This window comes from Sorex fumeus, unplaced genomic scaffold, assembly GCF_029834395.1.
Source record: "Sorex fumeus unplaced genomic scaffold, SorFum_2.1 ptg000063l, whole genome shotgun sequence".
Classification (NCBI taxonomy): Eukaryota; Metazoa; Chordata; class Mammalia; order Eulipotyphla; family Soricidae; genus Sorex; species Sorex fumeus.
The window spans coordinates 1949965-1965155 of NW_026606120.1; the positions used below are offsets into that span (position 1 = coordinate 1949965).

At 38.1% G+C, this 15191-nt stretch overlaps 1 pseudogene; it reads left to right on the forward strand.

Moving 5' to 3' along the window:
- The first annotated feature begins 3115 nt into the window (after window positions 1–3115).
- Window positions 3116–13360, forward strand: LOC130035904 (upstream-binding protein 1-like; annotated as a pseudogene).
- The last annotated feature ends 1831 nt before the right edge of the window (window positions 13361–15191 follow it).

The following is a 15191-nucleotide window of genomic DNA, read 5'->3' on the forward strand; positions in this document are numbered from 1 at the left end:
CTTGTTTTAAGAACCAAAGACATATCTAATGTCTATGTCAATGGGTCTATTACCTATGCTTTATGTTATGTATATAATGATATCAGGTTTTGCTTCTAAAACTTTTAATTCATTTTGAATTAATTTTTGCATGGTCTAAAATAATAATGAAATTTCATTTTGTGGATTTTTGGTAATGCGATTAGCTATTTATGTTTCCCAAGAAAAGATGTCAAAAACATTTTTTTCTTTTTCTCCTTCATTTATGGTTTAACTCCTTTCTTACTAATTATTGGTCCATGTGTATATGTTTATTTATGAACGTTCTTGTATATCGCATCGATCAGTGTATGTTTTTTGTTTCCATGTGAAAGTCCTTTATAGTTATACTATCTAGTAATCAATTAATCACTTAATCCCCGTTATTCATCGATTTATTCGAGCGGGTGCCAGTAACATCTCCATTCATCCCGGTTGCGTGCTAGCGTAGTCCAATGGTATCTGTTCGTTTTAGGAACATGTAGAGCCTCAAACCGATCATTTAGGGTCTTGACGAAGAAGTCTGACCATCTTATAGGTGGGCGTCCACGTGATCTTTTGATGTCTCGTGGAATCCAATCAGTAATGGCTCTAGTCCAGCGGTTGTCTGTAAACCTCATTCTATGTCCAGCCCATCTGATTTTTGATGTCTTGGCAATTGAGACAGCGTCCCTGATTCTTGAGCGTTGACGAAGATCAGAACTCCGGATTCTATCTCTCATTTGAGTGAATCGTGTTATTCCAAGCATAGTTCTTTCGATTTCTCTTTGAGAGACGCGAATAGCGTTCTCATCCTGTTTTCGTAGGGTCCAGGTCTCTGAGGCATATGTTAATGCAGGAAGAATAGTGGAATCAAAGAGATGTGCTCGTAGCTGGAGGTTCTTTGTCCTTTTTATCTAGTAATATAGTTTATAATCAAGAACTAGGATACCTCCTTTTTTTCTTTTCCAGATTTTTTTTTAATTGAGTCACCGTGAGACACAGTTACAAAGCTTTCATGTTGGAGTTTTGGTTATACAATGATCAGACACCCACCCCTTCACCAGTGCACATTTCCACCACCAAAGTTTCCAGTATCTCTCCCCTATCACAAGCCTCCCCATACCTGTGTGGCAGACAATTTTCACAATAGTCTCTACTTTGATTTCACTGAATATTTTGACACCAGTTTCACCATTTTTTTTCTGGTATCTACTTAAAGTTTAACTTTCATTGCAAGAAAGTGGTCTTTGCTTTTATTCTATTGACACAATAAATACTCAAGGAAGTCTTTAGAATATTTAAATTTTTGTTTAACAAATTGTAGTTTTTTTAAAATTTTGCTTATTAAAGTGATATTTTTACTAATATAAGTAGCAAAACCTCCATGGATATTTAAGTTACATCACCATCACCCTCTGCCCTGAGGCACTCATGAATACCACCCCCACATTTTTTTTTAGATTTTTGTTAGTAAAACATCATGAGGTACAGTTGTAGATTTACAAATTTTTGTTCTTTGGTTTCAGTTATAAAATGATCAAATACCCATCCTCCACCAGTGCCCATTCTCCACCACCACTGATCCCAGTATCCCTCCCACCCCTCTCCCCGCCCCCCCCCCCCCGCCCATCCCACCTTGCCGATGTGGCAGGGCATTACTCCTTGTTCTCTCTCTTGCCTTTTGGGTGTGGTGGTTTGCAAAAGAGGCATTGAGTGACAATCATGTTCGGTCTAGAGTCTACTCTCAGCACGCATCTCCAATCCTGGGAGAATCATCCCAAAAACCCTTTTTTAGTCTTCCCTTCTCTATCAGAGCTGCCTTTTCCCCAGCATGTTTGTCTGGCTTTCAAGCCATGGAGTAAACCTCCTAGTACTTAAAACCTGGTATTCACCTATTCTTGGGGGTTAGTCTCCTATTTTTTTACTTTATGTTCCCCAGATGAATGCAATCTTTCAATGTCTGTCCCTCACTTTGAGACTCATTTCACATAGCATGATACCTTCCATGTAGTACCACTTGTACATATTTAAAATATCCAAGAACTGTCCCTTCACCAGTGTACATTTCCTTCCACAAATGTCCCCAGTTTTACTCCTGCCAACATAGCCCCTCCCTGCTCCAGCCTACCTCCAAGGTAGGCATTTTTCTTCTTTCCTTCTGGGCATTGTGGCTTGCAATACGTTAACCAAAATGTTATCATGTATATATCCCTTTACTTACTCTCAATGTTCATATCTTGTTCAGAGTTGTCATTTCCAACTATCATTATCATAGTGGTTGCTTCTCTATCCAAACTACCCTCTTCCCATCCTTCCAGTCATGGCAAACTTAGGTCATGAACCACTCGTTCAGGCCTTTGTTTCTACTGTACATGGGAATTATTCTCATATGAGATTATATATTTTTTTTGCTTTTTGGGTTACACCCAGTGATATTCAGGGGCTCTGCACTTAGGAATTACTCTGGGCGTGCTTGGGGGGAACAATATGGGATGCTGGGAATTGAACCTGGGTCAGCCCTGTGCAAGGAAAATGCCCTATCCACTATATTATCGCGCCAGCTCCTGAGATTAATAGTTCTAATAATTATCAAATGTAAGAGAAAATGTAATCAAAAAGTAATATAATCATAAAGTCCCAAGATGGTTGTAATAATGAAGAATATAAAATGAGTGGCTTGATGGTTAGAATATTACAAGAGCTGAGGTTTTGAATGAGGAGAAAAAAATACATTAAAGGACAATAAAAGACAGGCTATAAATAGTACCTCATCAGTTTAAAGTATAAAGACACTATTAAAGAGTTGCATAGTAATACTCATCAGCACGTGTATCACCTTTTAAGAAATTATGCAATCAAATTCAAATTTATTATCTCAGAAGTCTGGGACAAGGTTCAAAGAATTTTTAAACAGTAATTCTAGTTAATTATTATTTACTAAGAACGACTTTAGGATTTAGGATTATACAGAATTACTTCTTAAAATGGATTCCAGAAAGAGGCATCCGGCGAGAACAGATTGGAGAATAAAAAGATAAAATTCATGCTTTAAAGACCCAATGAAAATTCAGTTAAAAGTTTCAGGTATGGTATACTTGGTTGAATAAACTGGATAATGGGAGATGAAGTATTTATTGCAAGTATTAGGTAAAAGTAGAAAATTAGATTAGGAAATTTATAAAACAACATGTGTAAATATCCCTAGATTAACAAAACAAACACTGTCCTCCCGTTGTTCATCGATTTGCTCAAGTTGGCCCAGTAACCTCTCCATTTTTGAGACTTGTTGTTACTGTGTTTGGAATATTGAATACGCCACGGGGAGCTTGCCAGGCTTTGCCGTGCGGGTGAGACACTCTCCTAGTTTGCCGGGCTCTCCGAGAGGGGCAGAAAAATTGAACCCAGCTCAGCCACGCTGACTGCGTGCAAGGCAAATGCTCTACTGCTGGGCTGGAGCAATAGCACAGCGGTAGGGCATTTGCCTTGCACGCGGCTGACCTGGCCCAACCGGGTTCAATTCCCCCGCCCCTCTCGGAGAGCCTGGCAAGCTACCCAAGCTACTCGTGACTTACATATTCAATATGCCAAACACAGTAACAAGTCTCACAATGGAGACGTTACTGGGCCCGCTCGATCAAATCTATGAACAACGGGAGGACAGTGCTAGTGCATCCCTAGATAAAGAATTATAAATTTAGTTGTGTGCTCCTGCTCACAATTTATACTTTAAAGTCCTATATATTTATACTTCAGAATATGCTTTTTTTGGAGATAGCATGTTTGTAGAAATAAAAATATGTTATAAATGAGATCATAAGGTGAGATCTGATAGAGTGTGACTGGTTTCCATTTAAACGGATCATGCATGCACACATGGAAAGAACACCATGAGAACATAGAAGCAGAATCTTATGATGATTCTGAAAGTGAAGGAATACCACTAATTTCCAGAAAACAATGATAATTTGGGAAAGAAGCAAAAAGCATATACATCCTGGCAACTATCTGATTAGTCTAACCATTTGGTTTCAGACTTCTAGCTTCTTGAACTGTGCAGCAATGTTTCTGTTATTCAAATCACTAGACTTGTGATACTTGCTAAAACAGTTCTCGTAAAATAATACAACTTAAAAATATGCAGTGAAGAATTTATGGTGTTTCATCATGTAAAAGAATGTGGGAAAGGGGTGGAGTCTAATGGTATTTTCTTCTTCTTTGCTATAATAAAAAAAACACCTGTGCACCATATTTAAATACCCAAAATACCACTTACCCCCATATTAATTTTACATAAATTATAAAATAATGTGTTGTAATATTTCCATACATCAAAAACTGAATTAAAGCAAATGGACACTTGATATATTTAATGTTACTGTTTACAGATGTGCATGTTTCTTGTGTGTATTTAAGTTATTGATAAAATTAGATGTGTAATGATTACTAGTTTCATTAGTTTTAAAGAATTGGAAGCAAATTCAGAATTCAACTAACATATGTGGAGCAAGAGATTAAATCCTGTTGTATCTCGTACCACACAAGCACTCTCCCCACTGCCATCTTGTTCTGGGCCCTCTGATTTATAGGGAGTTTGTTTCTTTCTTTTTTATGATTAAATCATCTTGAGATATACAGTTATAAAGTTGTTCATTATGAAGTTTGAGTCATAGAATGTTTCAACCCCCACTGCATCACCAGGATACATTTTCTGTCACCAGTGTCCCAAGTCTCCCTCCTTATCACTCCCCCGCCCCTGCCCTGAAACCTGCCTCTATGACAGACTCTCCCTCTCTCTCTTTCTCTCTTTTTTTCTTTCTCCCTCTCTCACTCTTTCTCCCCCACCCTTTGCACTGTGATTTTCAATTCTGTTACTAAAATGATATCATGTATATCACATTACCTTCTTTTAGCACTTTAGCACTTAGTTCTTGTCCATAGTGAATATTTCTAACTATCATTGTCATAGTGGTCCTTCTCTGAGCTAACTATACTCCCCTTCTTCCTTTGTGGCAAATGTCCTAATATAGACCAGTCCTTCTGACCCTTATTTCTACTACTTTCTTTGGGTATTATTCACGTACCTTTCTCTCCATATCCATGCCAGCACTGTTTGGGGAGGGGATGGCTTTGGAGATTATTATTTTTTTTATGTGTGCCAATCTATCTCATGTGAGATGATATATCATTGTTTTCATTTGCATCTCCCTGATAATTAGCTATGTAGAGAATGATCTCATGTGACTTTTGGTCATTTGTATTTCTTCTTTAAGAAAATTTATTCGGTGATTTGCAATTTATAATGTATAAGTTTTTAATTTTTTTTGTATATCTTCCATATTAACCCTTAGTTGGATGAAGTGGGCAAATTTCTTTCAATGTGTAAGCTTTGTTTCTGTTCATTGTTTCCTTTGAGGTGCAGAAGCTTCTTAGTTTAATGTACTCCCATTTGTTTCCACTTGCTTTGTTGGTGACATGTCATGCTAAAAGATACTTCCTAGCTTCAATGTCATAAAGAGTTCTGCCTATACTTTCCCCTATGTACTTTATGGATAATGTAGGGTATCTTTCATGCATTTTGAATTGACTTAAATGCATGATGTTATAAAGATGTCCGAGTTCATTATTTTGCGTGTGACCAACTGATTTTCCCTACACATCTTGTTGAAGAGGTTTCCCTGCTCTGATTCACATTTATAGCATTTTTATCAAAGATTTACTAACCATATACTCAAGAATATGTCTCTAGATTTATTATTTTATCTAACTATCTGTTGTTATTTCAGTAAAATGCTGCCTTTAATTATTATCACTTTGTAGTGCAATTTGAAATTGAAAAATGTCATGCCTCATCTTCTTTTTCCAGAGGATTTTTTTGGCTATTCGGTTAGGAGTGAGGTAGTGGTAGGGTAGTTTATTGTTCTATATGAATTTCAGAAACATGGCAATTTTCTTTGAAAATAATATGGGTATTTTTTTCTTTTTGTGTTGCACCCAGTGATGCTCATGGATTACTCCTGGCTTTGCACTCAGGAATCACTCCTGATGGTCCTTGGGGGACCATATGGAATTCCGGGGATCGAACCTGGGTTGGCCACATGCAAGGCATATGCCCTACCTGCTGTACTATCAATCTGGATCCTAATATGGGTATTCTTATAGGGATTGAATTTAATCTGTATAATGCTTGGGGTACATTGCCATTTTGTCTATGTTAAAATGGAACTGTGTTTACATTTCCTTTTTTCCTCTTCTGTTTCTTTGTGGGTTTTGTATTTTTCTTTGTGTATTTCTTTCACCTGTTTAGTTAAGCCAATTTCCAGATTCTTCATTTTATGAGGCAAAATTTTAAAGGGAATCCTTCTATTTATGTCTTTATTTACTTTTTGGGTGATACCAAGCGATGCTCAGGGGTTACTCCTAGCTCTGCACTCAGGAAACACTCCTGACAGTTATGGGGGACCATATGCGACTCAAGGGATGGAACCTGGGGTGGCCACATGCAAGACAAATACACTTTCCAATGTACCATAGCTCCGGGCTCAGGGTTCCTTTATTTTTAAGTATCTGTCACTTCTATTTTATTATTTATATATAAGAAAGTCATGAACTTTTGCATGTTAATTTTGTAGCCTGCCACTTTACTATACAAATAAATTGTTTTTAAGAATTTTCTCATGAAGTATTCTCTTTAGAGTTTTCTAAGTTTATCATGTTTTCTCCAAATAGTGGGAGTTTAATTTCTTCCTTTCCTATCTGTATGCGCCAGTGTATTTTTCTTGCATAATTGCTCTGGCAAATATTTCCAATACCATATTGGATAGAATGGTGAGAGTGGGCAACCTTCTCTTGTGCCTCATCTAAGTGGAGAGGCTTTTCGTTTTTTTCCCATAGAGTATAATTTTTTCTGTGAGCTTGTGGTAAATGACTTTGACTATGTTGAGGGAAGTTCCTTTAATTCACATTTTATTGAGAATTCTTGTTAAATTAATGGGTATTGAATCATTATATCAAATGACACAGAGAAAGCATTTAATATGTCGTTTGATATAGTGAAACTTTTAAATTTTTTCCTGTATTAATATGGTATGTCATATTGACTGACTTGTGTGTGTCAAATCAGTCTTGCATTCCAGGTATTCCACTTGTTCATAGTGTATGATCTTTTTGATAAGATGTATGATTATACTCGCTAGTATTTTGTTGAGAATCTTTGCTTTTATATTAACCAGGAATATTTGTCTATAATTATCCTTTTTTATGTTATCTTTTTCTCTGTTGTATGGGGCACTGAGATAAGAGACCTGAGAAAAATGAGATTTGCTGGAGAGGCTACTTGCTCCCTCTGGCAGAGAAGTGGAGAAGAAGCATCCCATGATCTTTTTTATTTACTATCCTAAGTACACACATCTAATGCACTTAGTACAAAGAAACCATTAACAGGGAAAGGGGATTACAGGAGGGACATCAAGACATCAAATCATACATTGTTCTGTCACATTTGCATGCCCACTGGTCACAGTCTCCCTAGAGGAGATGCTAAGCAGTCTGGCACCATGAGTTACAGCCCCTTGCATCTGAAGTGATAAGGAGATTTGAGAGAATGTCTGCATTCCAAAGCTGAGCTGGGTTAGGGATCTATGAAAATGGGAAGATTGCTTCTATGTAATACTAAGAGCTAAAAGGCAGCCAACAGAAGAGATTTTAACCCTTTCTAAAGAAGTCCGAACACACAAGTCATAACTCGCCTATTTCCATGGGACCTGTGTTCCTTCCTGCTTGGGCGGGGAGGGTCAGTCTTCACAGGCTCAACCTAACAGTTTTGGCTGAGCACCATAACTCTCTGCTTTTGGTATCAGGATAATGTTTGCTTAGTGGAAAGTATATGGAAATGTTTCTATTTCTTCAATTTTATATAAAATCCTGAAAAGTATTGGCAGTAGGTTTACTTTAATGGTTAGAAAGAACACACTAGTGATTCTATCTGGGCATGGATATTTATATTGGGGGATTTTTTATTATCACTTTGACTTACTCTATAGTGGATGGTCTGATAAGGTATTAAATATCTTGGTACTTATCTCGCCTATTCTTGCGTGTTCGTCTCCCATTCTGTTACTTTATATTCCCCAGATGAGTGAAATCTTTCTATATCTGTTATTCTATTTCTGGCTCATTTCACTTAGCATGATACTTTCCATGTAGAACCACTTGTATGTAAATTTCATGACTTCATCTTTTCTAACAGCTGCATAGTATTCCATTGTGCAGATGTAGCAAAGTTTCTTTAACCAGTCATCTGTTCTTGGGCACTCAGGTTTTTTCCAGATATTGACTATTGTGAGTAGTGAAGCAATGAACATACAAGTGCAGATGTCATTTGAACTATACTCTTTTGCCTCTCTGGGATATATTCCCAGGAGTGGTATTGCTGGGTCAAATGGGAACTCAATGTCTAATTTTTTGAAAATTGTCCATACTGTTTTCCAAAACTGTGGAACCTGTCGGCATTCCCACCAGCAGTGAAGGAGGGTCCCTTTCTCGCCACATCCACGCCAACACAGGTTGATTTTGTTCTTTTGGATGTGGGCCAGTCTCTGTGGTGTGAGATGATATCTCATTGTTGTTTTGAACTGCATCTCCCTCCTTTATGATTTAATAGTCCCATTTGTTTATCTCTGTTTTCACTTGCTTGGCCAGTGGCATGTCATCTTTGAAGATACAGTTAGCTTCAATGTCGTGGAGGGTTTTCCCAACCTTGTCTTCAATGTACCTTATGGATTCTGGTATGATGTTGAGGTCTTTAATACATTTTGATATTACTTTCGTGCATGGTTTCAGGTAGAGATCTGAGTCCATTTTTGGAGGTCTGCTCTATGGCTTAGAAGGCGGCAGCACATGCTGAGGGAAAAGGAATCTCAGATAGAGAAGGGAAAACTAAGTAGAGGATGTTTGGATGATTCTCTTGGGATGTGAGATGCATGCTGAAAGTAGACTATAGACCAAACACAATGGCCACTCAATACGTCTATTGCAAACCACAACACCCTAAATGAAAGAGAGAGCAGAATGGAATGCCCTGCCACAAAGGTGGGGTGGGATGGGGAAGATGGGGTGGAGGGTGGGAGTGCTACTAGGATCATTGGTGGTGGAGAATATGCACTGGGAGAGGGATGAGTATTCAATCATTGTATAACTGAAACCCAAGCACAAAAGTTTGTAAGTCTACAACTGTACCTCATGGTGTTTAACTAATAAAAATTAATGAATAACAAATAAATCACTGTCACTGTCACTGTACTCGCCTTGTTCATCAATTTGCTCAAGCGGGCCCAGTAACGTCTTCATCGTGAGATTTGTTATTACTGTATTTGGCATGCTGAGTATGTCATGTGTAGCTTGCCAGGCTTTGCCGTGTGGGTGAGATACTCTCGGTAGCTTCCCGGGCTCTCCGAGAGGGTCGGAGGAATTGAACCCAGCTCAGCCAGGCCAGCTGTGCACAAGGCAAATGCCCTACCGCTGTGATATCGCACCAGCCCAACAAATAAATAAATTAAATTAAATTAAATTTAAAAATGTGCCTGTCAAGGAGGCTGGCTGTGGGAGATGCAATAGAACTGAACCTGAAAACACTAGTGAAGGGAAGATGACACTGGTAGTGGGATTAGTGCTGGAATTTAGGATGACTAATACCCAACTATGAGTATTTTGTAAAATCATTGTGTTTCAATAAATTTTAGGAAGAAAAAAATAAAGCAAATAAAATAAATATCATCTTGGTTCAAACTTGGAAATTAGAGGAATCTGAGTATTTATCCATTTTTTTTTGTCTAGGTTCTTTCATGTTATGGCAAAAGATTTTTATTTTTATTTTCTATTTCTGTTTCATTTTAGTTTCAAAGTTTATTTCAGTTTTCCACTTTTTATTGCCATATCGTGACATAATGACATAGAGCAATAATTTAATGCACACATCATTTCATCACCACACCCACCACCAGAGTACCGACACCCTTCACCAATGTCCCATGTACTTCTCCTATCTATCCTCTTTCATCCCCAGCTAATCATTTATTTTGATTTTCCTTCTTACTTTAGCTTCCAAGAGGTTAGTTAAACATTTTTCATCCTTATACGGGTAAACTTAGAAAATACATATTTTGGTTTCACTAAGCATCAGTACTTCTTTGACAGAAACATATGACAATTTCTTGATAAAGTATTTTATTAGGTAGCCTTACAAATGAATGAGACTTTCACAAGTGAAATGATGTCCCCAGGAGAAACCTCACAGAGTTTCTAAAGAAAGGTCTTCTTTTGTTTGCTCCATGATCAGACGTTTGTGTTTTGAACGGATACATCAGGAGTCCTGATATTGCCATTCAATGACAGCTCCTTATTTCATATCACAGAGGCAGGCTCACTTTCAAAAACTCACAGACTGATACACAAAATCCAGGATGCCTATTTATTCATTTATATTGGGGAAATATAGATGTTTGTTGGACTGGAATACTAATGTTAACTTTTCTATTGCAGGAAACTATATAACAACATACAGGAGAAGCGAAAATACAACCTGGAGATTTCTTGGTGAGCTATGGGTCCGAGCACGGGCCTTCTGCAGCCCTTAGAGGCTGGGAGCATCGAATGTGCCTTCCCAGTCCCCTCATGTTCTTCAACATGTAAACAATTTTAATATCTAAAACTAGGAAAAGAACTCCAACAAAGTTTTTATTTCCCTCCAATGAACATCTTTATGCCTTCACTAAAATATCAAATATCATTTTCCTTCAAATCTAATTTTTATGACTTTATGTGCCAGTGTCCGTAATATGTATTCAAAACTATTGGATCTAATTCTAATACTTGGGAGTTTTGATTACATGGAAGCTTTGTACATTCATTCTATAGGAAACAAAAACTTCTCTGGACCTTGCTTGGGTAGATGTTGATAATATCTGCAAAGTTACTTCTCTCTGCTTTCTTCATGAGTTAGTTTCATGAACTCTGGTTCATCTCATTCCTATGAATGCATTCTTTTAAAAACTTCTGTTTTTTTTTTCTCTTTTACTTGGGTAGAAGGACCTCCAAAATTGTGTTTGTGTGACCTAAAGGCTACTTCGGCATTTCTCTGCCCACCAGGCTGGTAGTTCCGTGCTAATATCTATATATTCATGACAAAAGATTTTTAAAGCAAACTCTGATAAATCTTTAAATTTCTGAGGAATATGTTGTGACATATCCCCCTTAATTTCTGATTCAATTATTTTTAAACCTTTTTAATATTTTACTAATCTTGTTTATCTTTTCAAAAAAACAATTCCCAGTTTTGTCGATCTTTTGAATTGTTGGGATATTTTTGTGGGGGAGGGAGTGTACAGTGAGGAGATTCCAGTTCATTAATTTCTGCTTTAATTTTTATTATTTCCTTCCTCCTCTATGTTTAGAGTTTTGTTGTGGTTTTCCAATTTCTTAAGCTGTGCAGTTAGGTTACTTATATGGGCCCTTTATTCCTTCTTGATGAATGCTTGCATAGCCATGAACGTTTTTCTTAACACTGCTTTTGCTGGGTCCCACAAATTCTGGAAGCTGGCATACTCATTCATATTTGTTTCCAAGAATCTTTTGATTTCGTCTCTTATTTCTTCTCTGACCCCTGGTTATTTAGTAGCAAGCTGTTTGATTTCCAGGTTTTTAAGTTATTTCTCCTTTTCCATTTGTGGTTATTTTCTATTTTTGGTGCATCATGGTCTGAGAAGATAGTTGCCCAGTATGAGGTCTACCATAAAGAATGCCCCATGTACATTGGGAAGTGTTGGATATTAACTCTGTTTTAGACTTCATAAGTTAATTGTTCTTCCCTTTTCCTCTCCACAGAGAAACATACTCTTGCAAGCACTCCTAATCCCTGAATTTATCTTTAACCTTTACTTTGTGCTTTAATCTTTACATTGTGCTTTACCTCTCATTGTTACATACCTCAAGTCAATCTTGGTTACTTATAAGTAAAAAGTTCTGATGATTCTGGACTTTGTATTTGAAGTGAATTACTTGCATTTTTATTTTCTCTATAGTCTTTTCATAGTTTATGTTAGAACAATGTTCTTTGTTTGAACACAAAAGGACTGTTAAATGCTATTCTCCAAATATATAGGAGTTGATTGACTATGAGAAGAATATTTATTTGGCGTTTTGGAGAATGAATATATATATATGGGATATATATATATATATATATATATATATATATATATATATATATGGGCTAGAGCGATAGCATAGCGGGTAGGGTGTTTGCCTTGCACACAGCCAACATGGCCGACCCGAGTTCAATTTCGCCACCCCTCTCGGAGAGCCCAGCAAGCTACTGAGAGTATCTTGCCCACCTGACAAAGCCTGACAAGCTACCCATGATGTATTCCATATGCCAAACACAGTAACAACAAAGTCTCACAATGGAGACGTTACTGGGCCCACTCAAGCAAATCTATTGTTATCCATTAGACTTTATTTTTCTCTGTAGTTTACCTCTTGTTTGTACTTCATTTCTCTTAAATCCTAAAGGTGCAGACAGGAAACAAAAAACTGACAGAGATAAGATGGAGAAGAGAACAGGTCACGGAAAGAAAAGTAGCAAACCTCCTATGATACTACAATCCTCACAGTGTTGTCCGTAGCCTGATGTGCCCACAACCTATGTGAATAATAGCTCTTCTACAGTGCGTGTGTTCTCCTCCCCACAGCAGACCACTGGCAGTATCCCACACAGAAATTCTCCTTCCCCAAATCATTAGGGAAATGGAGTTTCACAGTACTCTACTGAACAACTTCAGCCTGCAGCCACCACCCAGGAAACAGCAGTGGTTGATCAAGAACAGATTTTCCTTCTGCACTAGACAGTTCTCCAATTTTTCAGGTGCCAACTTACTAAAGTTGACAAAGGAAGATTTACTACAAATCTGTGGTGTAGCAAATGGAATTCGGCTCTATAATTCACTGAAGTCAAGGTTGTTCAGGCTCTGCCTGACCATCTACATATGCTAGGAACAGCCAGGAGGCAGCCTACTGCACGCACAGCAGCAGACTGCGGGCAGTGGGGTGACAGTGGTAGTGGGACGTCCTGTGTTTATCAAGCAATCTACTTGGAAGAAATGTTTGCCACAGAAGTTGCTCGAAAACTTGCATTGGTTTTTAATATTCATTTCCACCAAATTCACCAGGTATACAGACAAGGTCCAACAGGTATCCACATTCTTGTTAGTGATTAGATGGTTCACAGTATTCAAGATGAGAGTTCTTTTTTTTATACTGCACAGTAAAAGGCAAAAATGGTGGTAGTATCCACATAGTTTTGAGGTGACACCCTGCATAGTCTGAACTATATTTAGTACCTGGAGCGATAGAACAGTGGTAGGGCATTTGCCTTGCACGCAGTCAACATGGCACACCCGAGTTCGATTCCTCCGCCCTTCTCGGGGAGCCCTGCGAGCTACCGAGAGTATCTTGCCCGCACGGCAGAGCCTGGCAAGCTACCCGTGATTTATTTGATATGCCAAACACAGTAACAACGAAGTCTCCAATGGAGATGTTACTGGGCCTGCTCGAGCAAATCGATGAACAACGGGACGACAGTTATGCTTAAAATTGTGTGAAAACTGAATCCAAGAAGTCTTTGGGATTGGACTTTATTGTATGAAGTGTTTCATATTGAAAACACAAGATGACCTTTGTATTGAGCTGGTGAGAGGTGTCTATGCTCCCTGCCACTCCCTCCCAGACTCCTCCAGGGTGAGGCAGTCATCAGGCTAGTAGACACAGGTACACGGAGGAGCCTCTGCTGTCTTTGTCCACTGTCTGCGGTTTGGGAGTGAATGTAGAGACATTCTTGCGTATTTACCTTTCTGTGTCAGTGTGCCTCTCACTGCATGAATCGTCTGCTGGCCTGGGGCAGGGAAAGTGCCCTGAGCTGGGCTGGAGACAGCACAGAGAGAGGTAGGGACTGGGGTCAGGGATGAGGGCCCACGCCTCCTCAGCTTACATATCTTGCTCCTTTGTCAAAGATTAATTGGTCATATATTTGGGGGTCTGTGACAGAATATTCTGCTCTGTTCTATTGGTATGCAGGTCTCTTTCTAGTCCAATACCATGCTGTTTTAATTACTACTGCTTTGTAGTAAAGTTTGAAGTTGGGGAGGGTGATGCCAACCATCTTCTTTTCCCCAAGAAATGCTTTAGCTATTCTTGGAGAATTATTGTTCCACATGAATTTCAAGAGTATTTTCTCTATTTATTTGAAGAATTTCATCAGTATCCTGATAGGGACCACATTAAAATCTGTATAGTGATTTGGGGAGTATTGTCATTTTGATAATGTTAACTCTCCCTATCCATGATCAGGGGATGTCTTTCTGTTTCCTGGTATCCTGTTTTATTTCTTGAAGTATTATTTTGTAATTTTATTTGTATAGGTCCTTCACCTCTTTAGTTAAGCAGATTCCAAGGTACTTGATTTCCTGAGGCACTATGAATTTTTTTAATATCTAGTTCTTCTCTTTCATTATTTGTATGTAGGAAAGCCATTGACTTTAGGGTGTTGATTTTGTAGCCTGCCACTTTACTATACAAACCTATTGTTTCTAGGAGCTTTTCTGTTGAGTCTTTAGTATTTTCTAAGTATAGTATCATATCATCCTCAAATAGTGATAGCTTGACCTCTTCCTTTCCTCTCTGTATGCCCTTGATATCTTTTTCTTGCCTAACTGCTATGGCAAGAATTTGCAGTACTATATTGAATAGGAGTGGTGAAAGTGGTTTTGTGCCCAATCTTAAAGCGAAGGTTTTTAGTTTCTCCCCATTGAGAATGATACTTGCCATGGGTTTGTGGTAGATGACTTTGAATATATTGAGGAAAGTTCCTTCGACTCCTATTTTGCTGAGAGTTTTCATCATAAATGGGTTCTGGATCTTGTCAAATGCTTTCTCTGCATCTACTGTTGTGATCATGTGGTTTTTAACTTTTCATTTATTGATATGATATGATGGATTATGTTGATTGACTTATGACCATTAAAGCATCCTTGCATCCCTCGGATGAATCCCACTTGGTCATGGTGTATGACCTTTTTGATGAGTTTTTGGATTCTATTCGCTAATATTTGTTGAGGATATTTTCCTCTGTGTTCATCAGAGAT